The following is a 19,562-nucleotide window of genomic DNA, read 5'->3' as shown; positions in this document are numbered from 1 at the left end:
GTTTGAACCCACAGCCACTCCATGGGAGAAAGATTTGATGGCCTGCTTCCATAAAGATTTACAGCCTGGAAACGCTATGGGGCAGTTCTCCTCTGTCTTACAGGGTCACTTCAAATCAGAGTTTACTCAGCTTCAATGGGTCAATGAGCAACCTTAATTCCATGTGCAATCTTAATTCCCCTTGGGTTTTGGGGTATCAGTATTGTGCTATCTCACCCAGTTTGTGAAGCTGTCAGTGTACCTTGCTTTATCTTGGTGCCACTTCCTGTGAAGCATCTCCCTTTCTTCCCCTGGTGGCCATTTTAGCCTCAGGATAAAACAGCAACAACAAAAATTCCTCTGGAATTGAAATACCCCTTCATCTGTCCCATTACTGCATTCACAGTTCTGAGGCTTTGCCTGACCCCCTCCACCCTACCTGCCCCGCCGTAATTAGAACCTGGGTGATTTTGGAGCCTTTTCTTTCAGTAACTTCAGTCTTTAAATACTTGGAACCAGGGGGAAATTTTTTTTTTTTTTCCTTATTTGTTTTTCCTAGGAGAAAGTCCTTTGGAGAAAGAAAGCATTCCAAACCCCTAGCATTTACCCAGGCACAACAAAGCTTAATTCATAAAGCCCACCTCCCTGTCTGTCTCAGGTCCTCTGTCAGATCGACTTTGGCTGACAGCCGAGAGGGCCTCATGCTTTCCCTAGTGAAGCAGAAAGCTGCGTCCCGAATCCTGAATGCCTGTGTGAGTCAGTCAGTGATCACACCCTTGATGTTACCTTTCATTTCAACAGCTCTCTTGGCTCCACTTCCTCTGAGCAGTTTTAATTTCCTGCCAGCACAGTGGCACAATTTGCTGGCAGTTTTCTTTGGGATGCTTTTCATCAAGAGCCTAATGAGTGCACGGGCTCTGGCTGATGATAAGCATGAGGCTGCCAGGGAAATGCCAAGAGGCTCCCTCAGCTCTGGAAGGCATCTCCGCCTGATTTCCCACCTCCTGCTAACTATGGGCTGAGGCGCCCACATATGGGAAATTCTCCACTGCTAAAACTGCTTTGACAAGCCTCCAAAGTGTATGCACTAGGGCCCAGCTTCCTGATACTTGGCCTTAAGGGGTTAAGCAGAAAAATGCCTTGATGTCACTCACTAAATGGACTTTTTAAGCCAAACTCCCAGTAATGGATACACCCAGATAACCAGGACGCACTAATGGAACATGTCCAGAGATAATCAAACTTCCACTAATTAAAAGAAATGTTTTCCTATATCTGAGAATTCACTGCATACCTCCAAGTGTTTTACCCAAGAAGAAGGATGTTATGTTGTTAGCCTAATGCAGTTATAATAATGATTTATACATTCATAGTATCATTTACTGGAGCACCTGAGAGTTTTCATTTCTTGCTCTCACTATTCTATTCTTGCCTGTATTCCCTAAATTCCAGGTTTTCCTTTTGATTTGTTTTCTTCTTGTGTTCCATTACTCCTTATTATTTGGTATGATATTCACCCCCTCCCCCAAATTCCTTTGCTTTCAACTTTATGAATAGTTATTTAAGAACTAGGTTTTTGCTGAAGGTTATAACTCATTTCTAGGGTTGTTATAAAATTTAATATAGGCATCACGGGCATGTCTACAGCAGAGGTTTCATGCTTATTCAAAAAGGAGTACAATTTTTATTTTTCCCATGTAAGGCTGTCTCTCTATCCTCCACCATTTCATTTTAGAAGCAATGTATTCTTATTCTCAATGAATGCTGACTCAGAATTATTTAAGAACTAGGTGTGAAGATTAATGGTAAATGATATCCTAACTTTGTGGTCCCTGAAACTCTGGGTCCAAGACTAAGCACAGAACATGAAAATTTGGTATCAGTTTCAGAAGCAAGGACTTTTTACTTATTTCATTTGTCCCCACCACCCATCTGTCAGTTTGTCATTCTGCAGTGGCTTGCATGTTGCTATGATGCTGGAAGCTGTGCCACTGATATTTCAAATTTGAGCAGGGTCATCCAATGTGGACAGGTTTCAGTGGAGTTTCCAGACTAAGGCAGACTAGGAATCGACTTTCAAGAAATTAACCCATGAAAGTCTTATGGATCATAACAGAATATTTTCTGATATAGTGCTGGAAGATAAGCTTCCTAGGTGGGAAGCATTACATAATAGTCCCAACAATGGACTCAAATATACCCAAAATCATGAAGATGGAGCAGGACTGGGCAACGTTTTATGATGTTATATATACATAAGGTGACCATGAATCAGGTCTGACTTGATGGCAACTAACAACATCATATGGTTCATATGTCCAGGTCATCAGTGGGATAACCTGGGCCTTGCTTTACGCCTGACTTAAAGAATAACACCTGACTCAAAGAATAAAACTTTTACTTATAGATGAGACTTTGCCCAACATTTTCTGATCTCCCCTTCCCATCATGTTAAAGACTCACTTCCCAGAGCATTGAAATGTGGGGCCTGAGGGTGGCTTCTGATGTTTACCCTTCCGTAGGTTAAATACAAATGGTGCCAAAATTTTATATTACAGAGAGGGAAAACACACCTCTTTACATTATTCTTGTCTCTTAATTGCTAGGCTCAAATTAAAGTGCCACCAGCCCTTCACCTTGAGATAAGACTCCACAAACACAAATGCTTTTGCCAAGAGAACATTATATACAAACTAAGTTATTTACCTTTCCTCCTTTTTTTTTTCTATCTTTGTGAATAAATCAAATTCTCAAATCAAATTCCTCTTCTCACTTCTGTTCAGTTCTGACACCAGCTGCCCATGCAGCACTTCTATCTAGGTTAGAGCTAGGTTAGAGCTCGCAAGTAAAAAGACACAATTCTCCAGACCACCAAGTAGGCCCAAGACTTCAGATGTCAGCAGCAAGTTTGGAAGTCCACACGACACCCTCGCCTCTGACCTGTTGGCTACAAATTTGGGGTTTCCAGATACCACTTCAGGATGCCAACCACAAGCTCACACCTTCCATTCCCTCACCAGGACCCCTTCGCTTCTGCCTTGCTTTGGCTTAGATAATTCACTGGAACAACTCACAGAATTCAGGAAAAGTACTAAGGAGTACAACCTTACTATGATGAGTTCTTAGGTGCCATGTAGTCGATTCCAAATCATAGCGACTCTATATACAACAGAACAAAACACTGCCTGGACCTGTGCCATCCTCACAATCATTGCTATGTTTGAGCCCATTGCTGCATCCATTGTGTCAATCCATCTCACTGAAAGTCATCCTTTCTTTCGCTGGCCCAGTACTTTATCAAGCATGGTGTCCTTCTGTGGGGACTGGTCCCTTCTGATAACATGTCCAATGTACGTTTCTAAAGAGCATTCTGGTTGCACTTCTTTCAAAACAGATTTGTTTGTTCTTTTGGCCCTACATGGTGTATTCAGTATTCTTCACCAGTATCATAATTCAAAAACATCAATTCCTCTTCAGTCTTCCTTACGCATTGTCCAATTTTCACATGGATTTGAGGAAATTGAAAACACAATGGCTTAGGTCAGTTGCACCTTCGTCTTCAAGTGATATATTTGCTTTCTAACACTTTAAAGAGGTCCTTTGCAGTAGATTTTCCCAATGTAATGTGTTGTTTGATTTCTTGACTGCTGCTTCCATGGGTATTGATTGTGGATCCAAGTAAAATGAAATCCTTGACAACTTCAATTTTTTCTCTGTTTATCATGACATTACTTATCCGTCCAGTTGTGAGAATTTTTGTTTTCTTTATTTTGAGATGTAATCCATATTGAACGCTGGAGTCTTTGATCTTCATTAGTAAGTGCTTCAAGTTCTCTTCACTTTCAGCAAGCAAGGTTGTGTCATATGCATGTCACAGGTTGTTAATGAGTCTTCCTCCAATCCTGATGCCACATTCTTCTTCATATAGTCCAGCTTCTTGGATTATTTGCTTAACATATAGATTAAATAAATATGGTGAAAAACAACCTCGACCTACACCTTCCCTGATTTTAAGCCACAAAGTATCCCTTTGTTCTGTTCGAACGACTGCCACTTGGTCAATGTACAGGTTCCTCCTGAGCACAATTAAGTGTTCTGGAATTCCCAATCTTTGAAATGTTATCCATAATTTGTTATGATCCACAGAGTTGAACACCTTTGCATAGTTAATAAAACACAGGTAAACACCTTTCTGGTATGTTCTGCTTTCAGCCAAGGTGAATCTGACATCAGCAATGATATCCCTTGTTCCATGTCCTTTTCTGAATTTGGCTTGAATTTCTGGCAGTTTCCTGGTGATGTGCTGCTGCAATAATTTTTGTATTATCTTCAGTATAATTTTACTTGTGTGTGATATTAATGATATTGTTCTATAATTTCCTCATTCGGCTGGAGAACCTTTGTTTGGAATGGGTGCAGATATGGATTTCTTCCAATCAGTTGGTCAGGTAGCTGAATTCCCAATTTCTTGGCATAGATGAGTGAGTGCTTCCAGCGTTGCATCCATTTGTTGAAACATTTCAGTTGGTATTCCATCAGTTCCAGGAGCCTTGTTTTTTACTAATGCCTTTAGTGCAGCTTGGACTTCTTCCTTCAGTACTGTTGGTTCTTGATCATACGCTGTCTTCTGAAATATTTGAACATAGTCTAATTCTTTTGGGTACGGTGACTCTGTATTCCTTCCATCTTCATTCGATTCTTCCTGCATTACTCAATTTTTTCCCATAGAACCTTTCACTATTGCAACTTGAGGCCTGAATTTTTTCTTCAGTTCTTTCGCTTGAGAAATACCAAGTATGTTCTTCCCTTTTGGTCTTCTAACTCCAGGTCTTTTCACATTTCTTTGTAATACTTTATTATAACAGCTTTGTTATAAGGGACACAAATCAGGATCAGCATAAAGAAGAGAAACCTAGGGCGGGGTCTATGAGGGTCCTATATTTCAAGGGATAGGCTACCCTCCCGTGTGCATCAATGTCTTTCATCAAACAGGAAGCCCATGGAAATTTAGTATCCAGAGCTTTTATTGGTGGTGGTGGGCGGGTCTTAGTACACAATGCAAACTCCAGCCCCTATCCCCTGAGGTCCCCCCCTCACTTCATTTATATTCCTCTCATGGACCCAAGTCACCTCAGGCAAGCATAACAGGATATCTACTGCCTGACTCTACTTAACTTTCAGTCCTGGAAGGAGGTTCTTCTAATGAGCATTGACGTTTCCTACTTTAATGCATCACTCAGATCTCCACAGGGCTGTGACCCATACGAGTATTCCTTCATAGGCCAGGTTTCCTTTGCCCTTTTACCTGACCTTATAGCCAGGCCATTAGCCACTGCCCATTAGTCAGTAAAAATCCAAACATAGGGGCAAACGGCATGCAATTCAGCCCACCAAGGTGATTTGTTTTTACCTTCTTCAATCAGAGTAGTGGCTGTCCAAATAGGATGCTTTCTGTCCACCTTGAACTGATATCCATAAAACAAATAGCTCTTTGGCTAGTTAAGAACTGTTTATAGGGCACCCCCCATGTGTCAATAGGACATGGGTATTTCCTCTGGTGGTTCCAAAGTCAGTGCTAGGGGAAGAGAGGCTTCCTTCTCCTGAGTATCTCCTTGTATTCCCCTGGTAGCATGTTTCTGTATAAACCATTTCTATTTTATTATGGAACTTTTCTGGGCATTGGCTTCCATCTAGAATATTTCTCCTAGATAACCCAAGATATTATGGGTATTTTAGGTTTCAAGATGATTTTATGTCCTTAAGTCATAGTGGCAATCTCAATCAAAGTCCTATATTCAGCTAGTAATTGTTTCTCAAATGGAAATTTCCTGGTCTTAAATACCAACAGTTGTGGCTGGGGGGCACTCACAGGCTTCTTCCATAAGCCCCAGTGAAAACTCCACACAAGGCTGTTTATACAGTGAATTTGTCCGTACTAGCACTTCAGCTTCTATTCTTATTTGTTCCCATTTATCATTTTCAAACAAGTTTGGCCTGAGGACCAACTTACATGCATTCTGTTTTACAATACTGTTGGTGGTTAGTGTTCCTCAGTCAGACATAATATCTGTTTCAATAATACATCCAAGTAAAGGAAACTCAGCTACTTCACATAGAGCCTGTTTACAAATTTCAATTTTCATCTAAACTTTCATATTCTGTCAACCTTGTGTCCCCATATCCTCCCAGTCTAACCTTAGCCCCAGTTAATATTTCTCTGGCAGGTTTTGGAATCACACTGCACTGAGCTCGCATGTCAAGGAGCCCCAGAAAAGTCTCTTCCCCACCCCTTGACCATTTTACCCATTCATGCGCGTAAGACCTTGAGCCTCCAGCTTGGAATTCAGCCAAGGGACACAGCCCCTCCTCAGGTTTTAACTTGATTAAACCACTGGACCATTGCCCCAGGCAATTCCAGGCCAGGCTTCTCATTGTCATCTTTACTTTCCAGCTTTTTACATCCCTCCACACTGGGGTGAATACAGCAGACTTGTTTATGGCTCTTTAATGTTAGGGGACCATCAAGGACTCCTACTGAGATTTACCTAAACTCCAAGAGTACTGTATTAAGACCTTTGTTTTAAACCCATCAATGTATGCCTTATTCATCCTATTTTTTAGTAAACTTCTAAAGATTTCTCCTCTGCTGGGACAAGTCCCTTGACTCTTCCCTTTCTCTTTCTCCTTTATTTTTTCCCCATCAAAGTTCGCTTTATTCACTCCATTTAATAATAACTGTTTAAAGATTTCTACCCTATTGGGATGAGTTCCTTGACTCTCCTTTCTGTCTTTTTTTTCACTATTTTGTTGGGAATCAGTCTTGCCTTCTTATCTGTTGTTTCAGCATAACTTTTCCCTTTGGAAATGGCTCTGAGGCTTGCGGCTGTATCACTGGCAAGCCAGAATCTAAACTTAGCCCAGGATCAGTATCTTCTCTAACACATTCCTTTGCTATGGGTCCTGAGACTAAAGGCTGTAGTTTAGACTGGCAGAATCTAAGCTTGGTTCATCACTTACTTTCATTTTAGCTATTATAGGTAATAATAACCAAGAAATTGTATATTTCACTTCTGTTGTTGTTACTTTGCATTTTCTCACACATCCAGTGAGCAGCTCCTTAGGAGTTGGATATATCATCTCTAAATGCAGTGTCCAGAGCTGTTATTAAGGATCTCATTACATAATATGATGTTACTAAATTACATAACGCCTCTCTCACTTGAGGTCAGTCAATATCACAGGTGATCACTAGGTATTACAAAATAGGGCTCTCTGGCCTGGCCAACCTCTGCCACAGAGTCACCTCATCACCTGTCAGTTAGGCTGGTTGGGAGTCCTTAACAAAAACAAAACCAAAAAAAATCAGTTGCCATTGAGTTGATTCCGACCCATAGCAACACTATAGGACAGAGTAGTAGAACTGCCCCATAGAGTTTCCATGATCAAGTGCTCCTCTGCAAGTTCAAGTTGAAACTGAAGAAAATTAGAATAAGGCCACGAGAGTCAAAGTACAACCTTGAGTATGTCCCACCTGAATTTAGAGACCATCTCTAGATTTGACGTGTTGAACACTAATGACCGAAGACCAGGTGAGTTGTGGAATGACATCAAGGACACTATACATGAAGAAAAGCAAGAGGTCATTTAAAAGACAGGAAAGAAAGGAAAGAACAGAATGGATGTCAGAAGATACTCTGAAACTTGCTCTTGAAAGTTGAGCAGCTAAAGCAAATGGAAGAGATGATGAAGTAAAAGAGCTGAACAGAAGATTTCAAAGGGCAGCTCAAGAAGACTAAGTGAGGTATTATAATGACATGTGCAAAGAGCTGGAGATAGAAAACCAAAAGGGAAGAACATGCTCAGCATTTCTCAAGCTGAAAGATTGGAAAAAAAAATTCAAGCCTTGAGTTGTAGTCGTGAAGAATTCTATGGGAAAAATATTACACAACACAGGAAACATCAAAAGAAGATGGAAGGAATACACAGAGTCACTATACCAAAAAGAACTGGCCAACATCTGACCATTTCAGGGGGTAGCACATGAACAAGAACTAATGGTACTGAAGGAAGAAGTCCAAACTACACTGAAGGCATTGGCGAAAAACAAGGCTCCAAGAATCGATGGAATACCAAGTGAGATGTTTCAACAAATGGATGCAGTGCTGAAAGAGCTCACTCATTGATGCCAAGCAGTTTGGAAGACAGCTACCTGACCAACCAACTGAAAGATACCCATATTTATGCCTATTCCCAAGAAAGGTGATCCAACCAAATGCGGCAATTATTGAACAATATCATTACTATCACTCGAAAGCAAAGTTTTGGTGAAGATCATTCAAAAGCGGCTGCAGCAGTACATTGACAGGGAACTGCCAGAAATTCAAGCCTGATTTAGAAGAGGATGTGGAACAGGAATGTCATTGCTGATGTTAGCGGATCCTGGCTGAAAGCAGAGAACACCAGAAAGATGTTTGCCTCTGTTTTATTGACTATGCAAAGGCTTTCGACTGTGTGGATCATAACAAATTATGGATAACATTGAGAAGAATGGGCATTTCAGAACACATAATTGTGTTCATGAGAAACCTGTACCTAGATCAAGAGGCAGTCATTCAAACAGAACAAAGAGATATTGCACAGTTTAAAGTCATGAAAGGCGTGTGTCAGGGTTGCATCCTTTCATCATACCTATTCAATTTGTATGCTGAGCAAATAAACCAAGAAGGTGGACTATGTAAAGAAGAATGGGGCATCAGGATTGGAGGAAGACTCATTAACAACCTGCATTATGCAGATGAAACAACCTTGCTTGCTGAAAATGAAGAGGGCTTGAAGCACTCACTGATGAAGATCAAAGACCACAGCCTTCTTTCTTTCAATGTAAAGAAAACAAAAATCCTCGCAACTGGACCAATAAGCAACATCAAGATAAATGGAGAAAAGTTTGAAGTTGTCAAGGATTACATTTTACTTGGATTTGCAATCAACACCCCTGGAAGCAGCAGTCAAGAAATCAAAAGATGCATTGCATTGAGCAAATCTGCAAAAAATCTCTTTAAAGTGTTGAAAAGCAAAGGTGTCATCTTGAAGACTAAGGAACACCTGATCCAAGCCATGATGCTTTCAGTTGCCTCATACGCATGTGAAGGCTGGACAGTGAATAAGGAAGACCAAAGAAGAATTGATGCCTTTGAATCGTGGTGTTGGCAAAGAATATTGAGTATACCATGGACTGCCAAAGAATGAGCAAATCTGTTTTGGAAGAAGTACAGTCAGAATGCTCCTTAGAAGCAAGGATGGCGAGACTACATCTTACATACTTTGGACACATTATCAGGAAGGCTCAGTCCCTGGAGAAGGACATCATGCTTGGTAAATTAGAGGGTTAGCGAAAAAGAGGAAGACCCTCAATGAGATGGATTGACACAGTGGCTGCAACAATGGACTCAAGCATAATGATTGTGAGGATGGCACAGGACTGGGCGGTGTTTTGTTCTGTTGTACGTATGGTCACTATGAATCGGAACCAACTCAACAGCACGTAATAATACAGAGTTTCCAAGGATTGGCTGGTGGATTTGAACTGCTGACCTTTTGGTTAGCAGCTGAGCTCTGTCAAAGAAACTTAAATTCCTAAGTTTTTTTTTTTAGAGGTTATCTCTTAGTAAGGAGGACAAAGACCAAATTCTTTGGTTAAAGTTAATGTAAACCCCACAACTCATTCTGCTTTCCTTTTACCCTTTCCTTTCCTTCCAGAAATATTTATTGAGCACCCAGCTCAAATAGCATCTACCAGGGAGGCTTTCTGTGACTACTCAATTTTAAATAGTGTCCTTGAACTTTTTACTTGCCATTACATTCCCTTTTTATTATATTCTTAGCACTTATCATTATATTATCTGTCTTCTTGCTTATAGCCTGTCTCTTTCCCTAGCAATGCAAACTTCCTGAGAGCAGACACACATCTGTTTTACTCAGCGCCTTACCCAGTTCCTGGCACAATGTCTATCATAATAAGCAATAAGTTTTTCTTGAATGAATGGTACAAGGTACAGTGTTGAAACAGAAATGCTCTCTACTGTTGTAATCAACCCTGTTAGTGGAAAAGAAAAATATTAGTTACATAAATATTCACTCAAATATTATTCAGACAAGCTCTAGGAAGAAAAAGTAGAGGGTGCGTGAACATGCGTAACAATGACATCTAATGACCATTTGGAAGATTCAGGAAAGAGTTCCTTGAGGAAACGCCTTTTAAGCTAAAACTTCAAAAATGAGTATGAGTTGAGTAAGCAAGAAGGGAGGAGAAAAGTATTTCAGTTAAAGGAAAAAATTTTGCTGTTCCAGTGCTTAGAAGGAGGAGTTTTAGAACATTCTGCAGAATCTTCTGCCCATTAGTTTGAATATTAAGACTCTGTAGTTAATAAGAAATCTATGATATTTTTAGAAAAAACTACAGAAAAAGCAGAATAGTGGTAATTATTATCCTTGAGGACATCTACTATATTATCACTCACCAGATGCCATTTAGTGGGGCATATTCTATTGAATATGACCGATCTATTGCTCATTCTCTGTTTCACCTCACCATACATGTATTGAGCATCTATTAGGAGTCAGTCATCATATTAAAGTTTTTGGAAGGCAAGATTAATACCCCAAGTGCTCCTCTCAAGAAATTTACAATTTGATAGAGAAGAGAGTATTTCAATATGAGATGGTAAATACAGAGATAGAGATGAGCATATGAATAAAACATAACATAAAAAATAAAACATAAAAGGCATATATACTAGGCTGGACAATCAGGGAAGGCTTCCTGGAAGAGAGGATGAACTGAGTCTTGAAGGCTAATTAGTAATCAAAAAGCAAGGTGAGTGTGTAGAGACAGAAAGGATTGCATGAGAAAAGGCTTGGAAACACGAAATAACACGGTATGTATTGTGATGAATGAGTAGTTTTTTATTATTATCACGTAAAAGGAAGATGTGAATGGATGTTACCCAGTAGGGTTATTGTGAAGGTTCTATGAGCAAATGCATATGAAGAGCTTAGTACATGCCTGGCACATAGTGAACAAGCAATGCTGGTGATCTAGTAAAGGTGATAACGACTGTCGGGGGTTGGCTCACCCATGTGACAGGTGATATGAGGCTTAAGACATAGGCAGGACACAGGGCATGGAGGTCTTTGTATATCATAACAACAAGCTGGAACTTTTCCTATAGGTAATAGTGTGTCCGCGAAGGATTTCAAGCTGGGGAATGATATGGCCTTATTTGCACCTTAAATACATCTCTGGCACTATAACTGAAAAATACATTCAAAAGATGCTTAAGACAAAAAAGACCAGTTATGAGGCTATTAAAGGGCATCAGGAGAAAGATGACGAAGATCTCAACTAAAACAGTAATAGTAAAAATAAAGAGAATAGGATGGATTCAAAATGTACTATGAGGTGAGATGAACAAGATCTTTTGAATGAAAAGATGTGAGGAGAGGTTTGAGGGGGAAAAAGTAGTCAAGCATCATTTTGGATTACCTAATTTGAGTGACTAAGTGGCTAGTGATACCGTTAAATGAAAGAGTGAATAAGAGACACAGTGGGAGAAACAAACTGATAAGGACAAAAAAGACATTGAATTCACTTTTGAACTTGTTAAGTTTTATATGCTCCTCAGATATTCAAGTAGTCAGTTGGTGTAATGGTTTAAAAACCTAGCTGCAAATTAATTGACCCTCTTCCCAACTGTGGGGAAAAATCTTGTAGTAAAGAGGCTTGTGAACTTGTGCTAAAGTTTCAAAATAGTGTTTATATACTTATATGCAACCATATACATTAGAGTAATGGTTTGGAATTATTTTCATAATATTTTGATTAGTAATTTCCAAAATCTTTATCGTGTGGGTATGGTCTAGAAGCGATGCAGCTCAGTAATCCCTGAAGCCCACTGGACTTTTGGTATAAGGTCTCCATTTTGGTGACACAGAGGACCTGAAAGGGATATGTAGGACAGCCATAGAGCTGCCTAGCAACTTAAAGAGGAAGATACAGTAAAATACAGTAAAACCTGTAAAATCTGGAACCTTTTAAAGGCTGAAACCTGTCAGAGAAGGAAAACTAAAATATTTTCCACTAAAATGAGCAATAGAAAAGGGGCAAGACTGCATCCTCTCAGAGTTGGAAAACTGTGAGACCCAGAAAAACAAGGCAGTCTCCTCAAGTTCCCACTCTCACAGGTTTCATTGTATATGAATACAATTTAAATTTATATATACTTTTTTTAATGGGTAGGAGCCCTGGTTGCACAGTGGTAAAGAACTTGGCTTCTAACCAAAAGGTCTGCCATTCAAACCCACTAACTGCTCCTTGGAATTCCTATGAGGCAGCTCTGCTCTGTCCTACAGGGTCAATAGGAGTCGGAATCAACTCAATGGCAACGGGTTTGGTTTTTTTGGTTTAATGGTCGAGGGCTAAGAGACTTTACTTCTGACTTTTAACTACATGAACGTTTCTCTTTTGGGATGCCCTTCCCTTTGTTCCCTTCAGTTGAAATCCAGTTTAATTGCCACCTTTTGAGGGAAGTGTCCCTATTCTCCAAGCTGATTTAACAGCTCTCTTCTCTACTCCTATAGCACTTAACCCTGTCTGCTTTGAACCACAGTCAGCTGGGTAAGTTCTGTCTACCTCGATAATAGTAATGGTGATATTTCATATGATCAGAGAACATTACCTTTTACAAAGTACTTTGGCCTTCATTATCTCATTCAATTGCCATAACTTCGTTACACAGGCAGGCCAGAAACAATAGTTTCCCTCTCACAGATAGTGTCTGACACTGAGGAACTGAGGAAGTTTGCCCTTGAAGGAAGGGGACTTGATAGGGTCATCTTTGTATTTAATCTTGTAAACTGCACATAGTCGGCACTTAATAAAGACTTGGATTGATTTGAATTATAATGATCTGATGACCAGCTTTTCTTCTTCACATAGCTAATGCTTAAATTGGAGGAGATTAGGTTTGTGTTAGGCATGAGAGAACTTTCTTTCCTGTTGTGAGGTATCTAAACACTGCATGAGTCACAAAGTGCACGATCTTCTCTGACCTGTTTGTGAATTGGTTAGATTTCTATCTACCTCAGAGTTTCAAAGACATTCCTACCTAAAGTGGATTAGGAGAGAGATGATGAAGATCTGAACTAAAACAGTAATAGTAAAAACAAAGAGAAGAGTATGGATTCAAAATATACCTATGAAGTAAAACAAAAAAGACCTTTCGAATGAATAAATATGAGGAGAGGTCTGAGGGAGAAATAAGAGTTAAGCATTATTTCAGAAAGTCTGAAATCAGATAATCTGAAATAATGCTTGACTACTTTTGAAATAATGGTTGACCTCAAATAAGATAGACCTCTGCTTGGTACCAGCTCTCCACTAACAGCTGCGTGGCTTGGGCAAGTGTGACTTACCTGCTCTAGGTCTCAAACTCTTTATCCATAATAGAAAGATAATACCAATTTATAGGACTATTTTGATAATTACATTATACAAAACTGTAAACTTCTTTAGAACAAGCATTTGACTTATTACATATGCATTATATATATATGTATACATACACACATATATATGTAAAAAAAAGTTGCTGTTATTTCTGACCCATGGTGACCCCATGTGTGTCAGAGAAGAACTGTGCTCCACAGGGTTTTAAATGACTGATTTTTCAGAAGAGATTGCCAGGACTCTCTTCTGAGGCAATTCTGGGTGGACTTGACCTTCTAACCTTCTGGTTAGCAGCTGAGCATAATAGCAATTTGTACCACTCAGAGTGTCTTAGTTATCTAGTGCTGCTATAATAGAAATATCACAAGTGGATGGCTTTAATGAAGAGACATTTACTCTCTCACAATCCAGGAGGCTAGAAGTATGAATTCAGGGTGCCAGCACCAGGGGAAGGCTTCCTCTCTCTGTCAGCTCTGGGGAAAGGTCCTTGTCATCAATCTTCCCTGGTCAAGGAGCTTCTCAGCACAAGGACCCCAGGTCCAAAGGATGTGCTAGTCTCTTGGCTCTTATTTCTATGAGGTCCCCCCATCTCTCTGCTTACTTCTCTTTTATATCTCAAAAGAGATTGATTTAAAACATAACGTAATCTTATAGATTGAATCCTGCCTCATTAACATAACTGCCACTAATCCCACCTCATTAACATCATAGAGGGAGGATTTACAACGCATAGGAAAATTATATCAGATGGACAATCACACAACACTGGGAATCATGGACTAGCCAAGTTGACACAAGTTTTGGGGGGACACGATTCAATCCACAACACAGGGACTCCATATATCATGTATTAGATGCTTAATAAATGTAAGTTCTTTTCTACTAGCCATTTTAATGTACATGCCTTCATGCATAGATATTATAATTCAAAAATATTATTTCACATATTATCTTCCCTACAAGAACAAAAGTTCTTTCAGTTCTAATGAGAGTTGTTATTATTTTATTTACTTATTTTTAACAGAAAGTGTAAGTAAACACGAAGTATACACAAAGTCACACATGGAGTTAGTGACTGACTTTGAAATGCTAGCCAACTATTTGGTTAACCCTTCCTCTACCTTACTCCTAGACCACTCTAGCTCACTAAACTAGGTTCACTAAACTAGGTAACTAAACTCCAAATAGGTTATGATTCAGTATAGAAGACAGGATTGTAAACTCCAATCCATTTTTCTTCTTTATTTATTTTGCCATTTACACATTAGCATCAGGCCATTTATTACAAAATGCTATACACTTCCCACAGCAGGCAGGTTATATACGGATTGCAAATTTCTGCAGACCAGACAGTGAATAAACTCTCCACTCCACGTTGATTAGGAATAGCTTTTCTAGTTTTAAATATTAGCCAGACACAGAAAAAGGTTGGACTGTAAGGCCTGGGTGCACAGTCTTGACGGAACCAGTTAGTTATGTGCATTTCACTGATCTTTCCTTAGCCTGAGCTGGGGACACCCTTTCACTGTCTTCATAATTTTTTTGTGCTTGTTTTTTTTGTTGGCTAGGTCTCTGAGGGTTGTCCATGTGATGTGCTGCTGGGCCTGTATATGGCTGTTCAGGCACATGGCTGTTCTGTTGATATGGAGATCCAGGTGAGTGGGGATACAATGGGGCATCTTCTGGTGGAGTTTACAATCCACTGGTGAAAATTTATCAAAACATTTAACGGATTCACTCTTCTTCCTCCCACTCCTCCTCCACCCTCATCCCTCAGTTACTTTCTATTGGCTGAAAACAGTAGAAACTCATGACTGTAAGACTTCATTACTTTTACAGAATACACTATAGTACATTTACTATAAATAATTCACACCATACTACACTTGTCAAAAGGAATGAACGAAGTATATATCATGGCACAGGAGCCTTAATTTTTATTGTTTTTGCTCACTTACTCACTAATTCTCTAACTCCAGCTTCCTGTCACTGTGAATTAGAGTAGTTCTGCTATATACAAATACTGTATTCTGGGTAATTAGATATTGAGATAGGAGCCTCGGTAAATTACTTTAACTGGTGTCAGTACTGAACCAAATAAGTTTTTAGCTCTGTTTCTAGTTTGGGTTATTTTCTGACCCTAAACAGCTTGACATAAAGGAGCGCTTTTCTTTGTCAAAGGCAGCCTTTTCAAATACAACTGCCAGACATATTATTGAGCTATGTGTTCAATTCTAATTGGCTGAGATCTTTTCAATCCGGCAGTTTCATCTTTAATGCAATGGATGTAAGATTATGTGGAGGTCTTTTCAGTGGGTTTTCCATACTGGTGATTAGGGCAGAGGATTTGAACATAAGCAGGCTGCTGGCTATTTCTTCTGGCCAATTTAAATTGATTCATAGAAGTCCTTTGTACCCCAGGGAAAGGGCAGAACAAATCCAAGTGAATGAGACAGCTATTGCTATACTTTCAGATGGAATAGTTGAAAAGAAGAGTCAGGAGGATATATGGGGTGGGGAAACACTCTAAATACTGTAAAATTGGAGGTCTAGGCAGCCTGGCAGAGAAATATTGAAACTTAACCGATAGGATTCTATATAGAATCAAGGTCACCAGGAAAATTATTTCCAAGATTGATTTTGATCTTTTTAGGTTAAAGGGCTATGTAAATAGAAAGCATTCTTCATATCTGATTCCACATGGAGCTGCTGTGGCGAGCAAACTTTTTTCCTTGAAAGTGCTTTCAAAGGAGAGTAGACTGCTCTTTCTGAACCTCACACTGCTCCTGAATGTGTTACATGAGAATAGCTAAAACGGGGTCAGCTAAAAATTTAGTTTGGATCAGGTGAAAAATTTGGCTTAGAACCATGGTCAAGGTACTGTTGAAAAAGACTATCCTCTGTTCAGAGCGTAGACTAAGATGAACAATTCAAATTGGGCACAACCCAAAATACTCTTTTGCAAATAGATTGGCCCTGGTTATGAAGTTCTCTGCTGATTTATCAATCCAGGATAAGATACACGATGAACCATGGTCGGGACATTACTACATTGTCTCTATTCTATAAAGCGGAACTCCAAGTGAAGTTTTTGTGGTTCCTCAACTCCATTTCCAAATTGCTCAGGAGAACTCTTTGTGTGTCACATCAGTTAATTTAGTGACTCCCTCTCTGAGGCAGAAAGGAAAACATTTCTTTATTCAAACAGAATAGGGACTGTGCACTGTTGACAATATTGTAACAAAGCCATTTCAATCCTCTCCGAACATATGAAAACAATGCAACATTTCTCTAGCAAGAGAAAATAGCAAAAATTTCATTTTGTTAGTTTGACTTGCTTTGCCCTAGAACATATGCAAAACATCCATCTGTCTCCTGGGTGCTAACATTCAATTTGTTAAACTTCATAGTAATAATGAAATGCAACTCTGATGCCTGGCACATTAGTTGAACAAATAAGGGTGACAAATATGGCATATGTTGCAGAGACCAGTGGGCAAATTCTCTAAGCTAAAGGATTTTTGTTGTTGTTATTGTTTGGTAGGAAATCTTAGGAGCTTATACAATGATTCATTGTTTCATAAAGTGTAGAATTCCACAAAAAGAAAATAAACAAAAATAAAAACCAGTTTTCTACTACCCATCTCGAACAACTAAAACCAAACAAAGCGAAGCCCTGGGAAGAGCTAGCTGCAACATCCATTTCTGAGCTGCCTTCCGGAAGACCGATGCTTTATAAACAGTTTTGTTTTGAAACTCAAATTTCTTGAGTGGTGCTGTCTGAGAATCACCTGAATAAATGCAATGTGTTAGATAAGTAGAACTTAGTAAGGCCTCCCGAGGCTTCAGAATATGTAAGATTTGATACTCAAATATGTAACTACCTAGATTTTTTAAAAATATAAAATAGAATATCTTTGTGCATATATCCATAAAAAGACATGTTTGGGAATGTTGATAGTAGCACTATTCTTTTTTTTTAATAATTTTTATTTTGCTTTAAGTGAAAGTTTACAAATCAAGTCAGTTTCTCACTCAAAAATCCATATACACCTTGCTACACACTCCCAATTACTCTCCCGCTAATGAGACAGCCCGCTCTCTCCCTCCACTCTCTCTTTTGGTGTCCATTTCACCAGCTACTAACCCCCTCCACCCTCCAGGCAGGAGATGCCAACATAGTCTCAAGTGTCCACCTGATCCAAGAAGCTCACTCCTCACCAGCATCCCTCTCTAACCCATTGTCCAGTCCAATCCATGTCTGACTGAAGAGTTGGCTTCAGGAATGGTTCATGTCCTGGGCCAACAGAAGGTCTGGGGGCCATGACCACCGGGGTCCTTCTAGTCTCAGTCAGACCATTAAGTCTGGTCTTATGAGAATTTGGAGTCTGCATCCCACTGCTCTCCTGCTCCCTCAGGGGTTCTCTGTTGTGTTCCCTGTCAGCGCACTCATCAGTTGTAGCCAGGCACCATCTAGTTCTTCTGGTCTCAGGATGATGTAGTCCCTGGTTCATGTGGCTCTTTCTGTCTCTTGGCCTCGTAATCACCTTGTGTCCTTGGTGTTCTTCATTCTCCTTTGATCCAGGTGGGTTGAGACTAATCGATGCATCTTAGATGGCTGCTTGCTAGCGTTTAAGACCCCAGGTGCCACTCTTTAAAGTGGGATGCAGAATGTTTTTTTAATGGATTTTATTATGCCAATTGACTTAGATGTCACCTGAAACCATGGTCCCCAGACCCCTGTCCCTGCTATGCTGGCCTTTGAAGCATTCAGTTTATTCAGGAAACTTCTTTGCTTTTGGTTTAGTCCAATTGTGCTGACCTCGCCTGTATTGTGAGTAGCACTATTCTTAATAGCCACAAATTGAAAATTATCCAAAATGCCCATGAACAGTAAAATCGATAAATCGTGTTATAGTCACAAAAACATCGTACTATACAACAATAAGAATAATCTATGTCTACCTGCAACAATATGGATGAATCTTACAAACAGTTGGACAAAAGAAGCCAAGGGCAAAAAGTACATACCACAGCATTCCCATCATATAAAGTGAAAAACGAAGCAATACTAGCTTCTGCCACCAGAAGCCAGTGGTTACACTTTTGGAGAGTGTCTATAAGAGAATATAAGTGGGGCTTCTAGGTGCTAGCAAGGTTCAGTTTCTTCATCTGGATGCTCATATGCTCAGCTTGTGAAAATTCATGGAGTTGTGCACTGATAGTATGTGCAAATGTGTGTGGGTGTGTGTTTTTATATAATATTTAAATTGAAAGAAATATAATGGGCCTATATGTGATTCACTTGTCTCTATTAAAGTAGCGCCCATACGATTTTTCCCTAGCCGTTTCAGACCTCTATGTTTTTCCTTCTCCTTGTCTATATGGTTAGAACAGCTCTCTGTTTTCATCCATCAAGCTTCATCTCTCCTTTCATTAATGAACTTTCATTTCCCACTTCAGGCAGAAAACCTTTTAGACCAACTTGGTAGGCTAAGAAACCTTCCATTTCAGTAATTGCCCTTTTCAGGATGGTCTTCTGTGATTCTAGCATTAAAGATAAAATATTTCTTTACATGCTTCAAACATCCTAAAAAGACAACACGGCCTTCAAAATTTAAAACAATTAAAATGTTTCTTAAAAGCCTGGCATATTTTACAGTATTAGTCTACGATTTCAATGACAATGTGTTCTATTCCATATCACCAAAAACCTGAACTCGTGTGTGTGTGTGTGTGTGTGTGTGTGTGAGGTATATCTTAATAACAATGATGAGACAAGATGCCTATTTCACCTTCTATCTCTACTCTTCTCTCTCTTAAAATGAAGAATTTTTATCACCCTGATTTTTGAACTACTTCTACTAGCACTGCTGCCACTACTGAAATAGGAATTATTGGATACTTTTATTTTGTGCCAGCCATTGTTCTAAGCAATCTACACATATTTTCTCATTTAATCTTTACAATCTTGTGAAGTAGGAGTTTTTAATATTCTCATCTTTCAGATTAAGAGGCTGAAGCTCAGAAAGATTAAGTAATTTGGCTAAGGTCAAAAACATATATACACATGGCTTGA

The 19,562-nt window shown here is 39.4% G+C and overlaps 1 protein-coding gene across 5 annotated transcripts in view; it reads right to left on the bottom strand.

The window, feature by feature from the left end:
- Window positions 1–19,562, bottom strand: part of TNNI3K (TNNI3 interacting kinase) — a 380,317-nt gene that overhangs the window by 197,802 nt on the left and 162,953 nt on the right. The gene's annotated exons all lie outside the window — the stretch shown is intronic.

This window comes from Elephas maximus, chromosome 3 (assembly GCF_024166365.1).
Source record: "Elephas maximus indicus isolate mEleMax1 chromosome 3, mEleMax1 primary haplotype, whole genome shotgun sequence".
Lineage (NCBI taxonomy): Eukaryota > Metazoa > Chordata > Mammalia > Proboscidea > Elephantidae > Elephas > Elephas maximus.
This window is presented reverse-complemented; position numbering and strand designations above follow the sequence as displayed.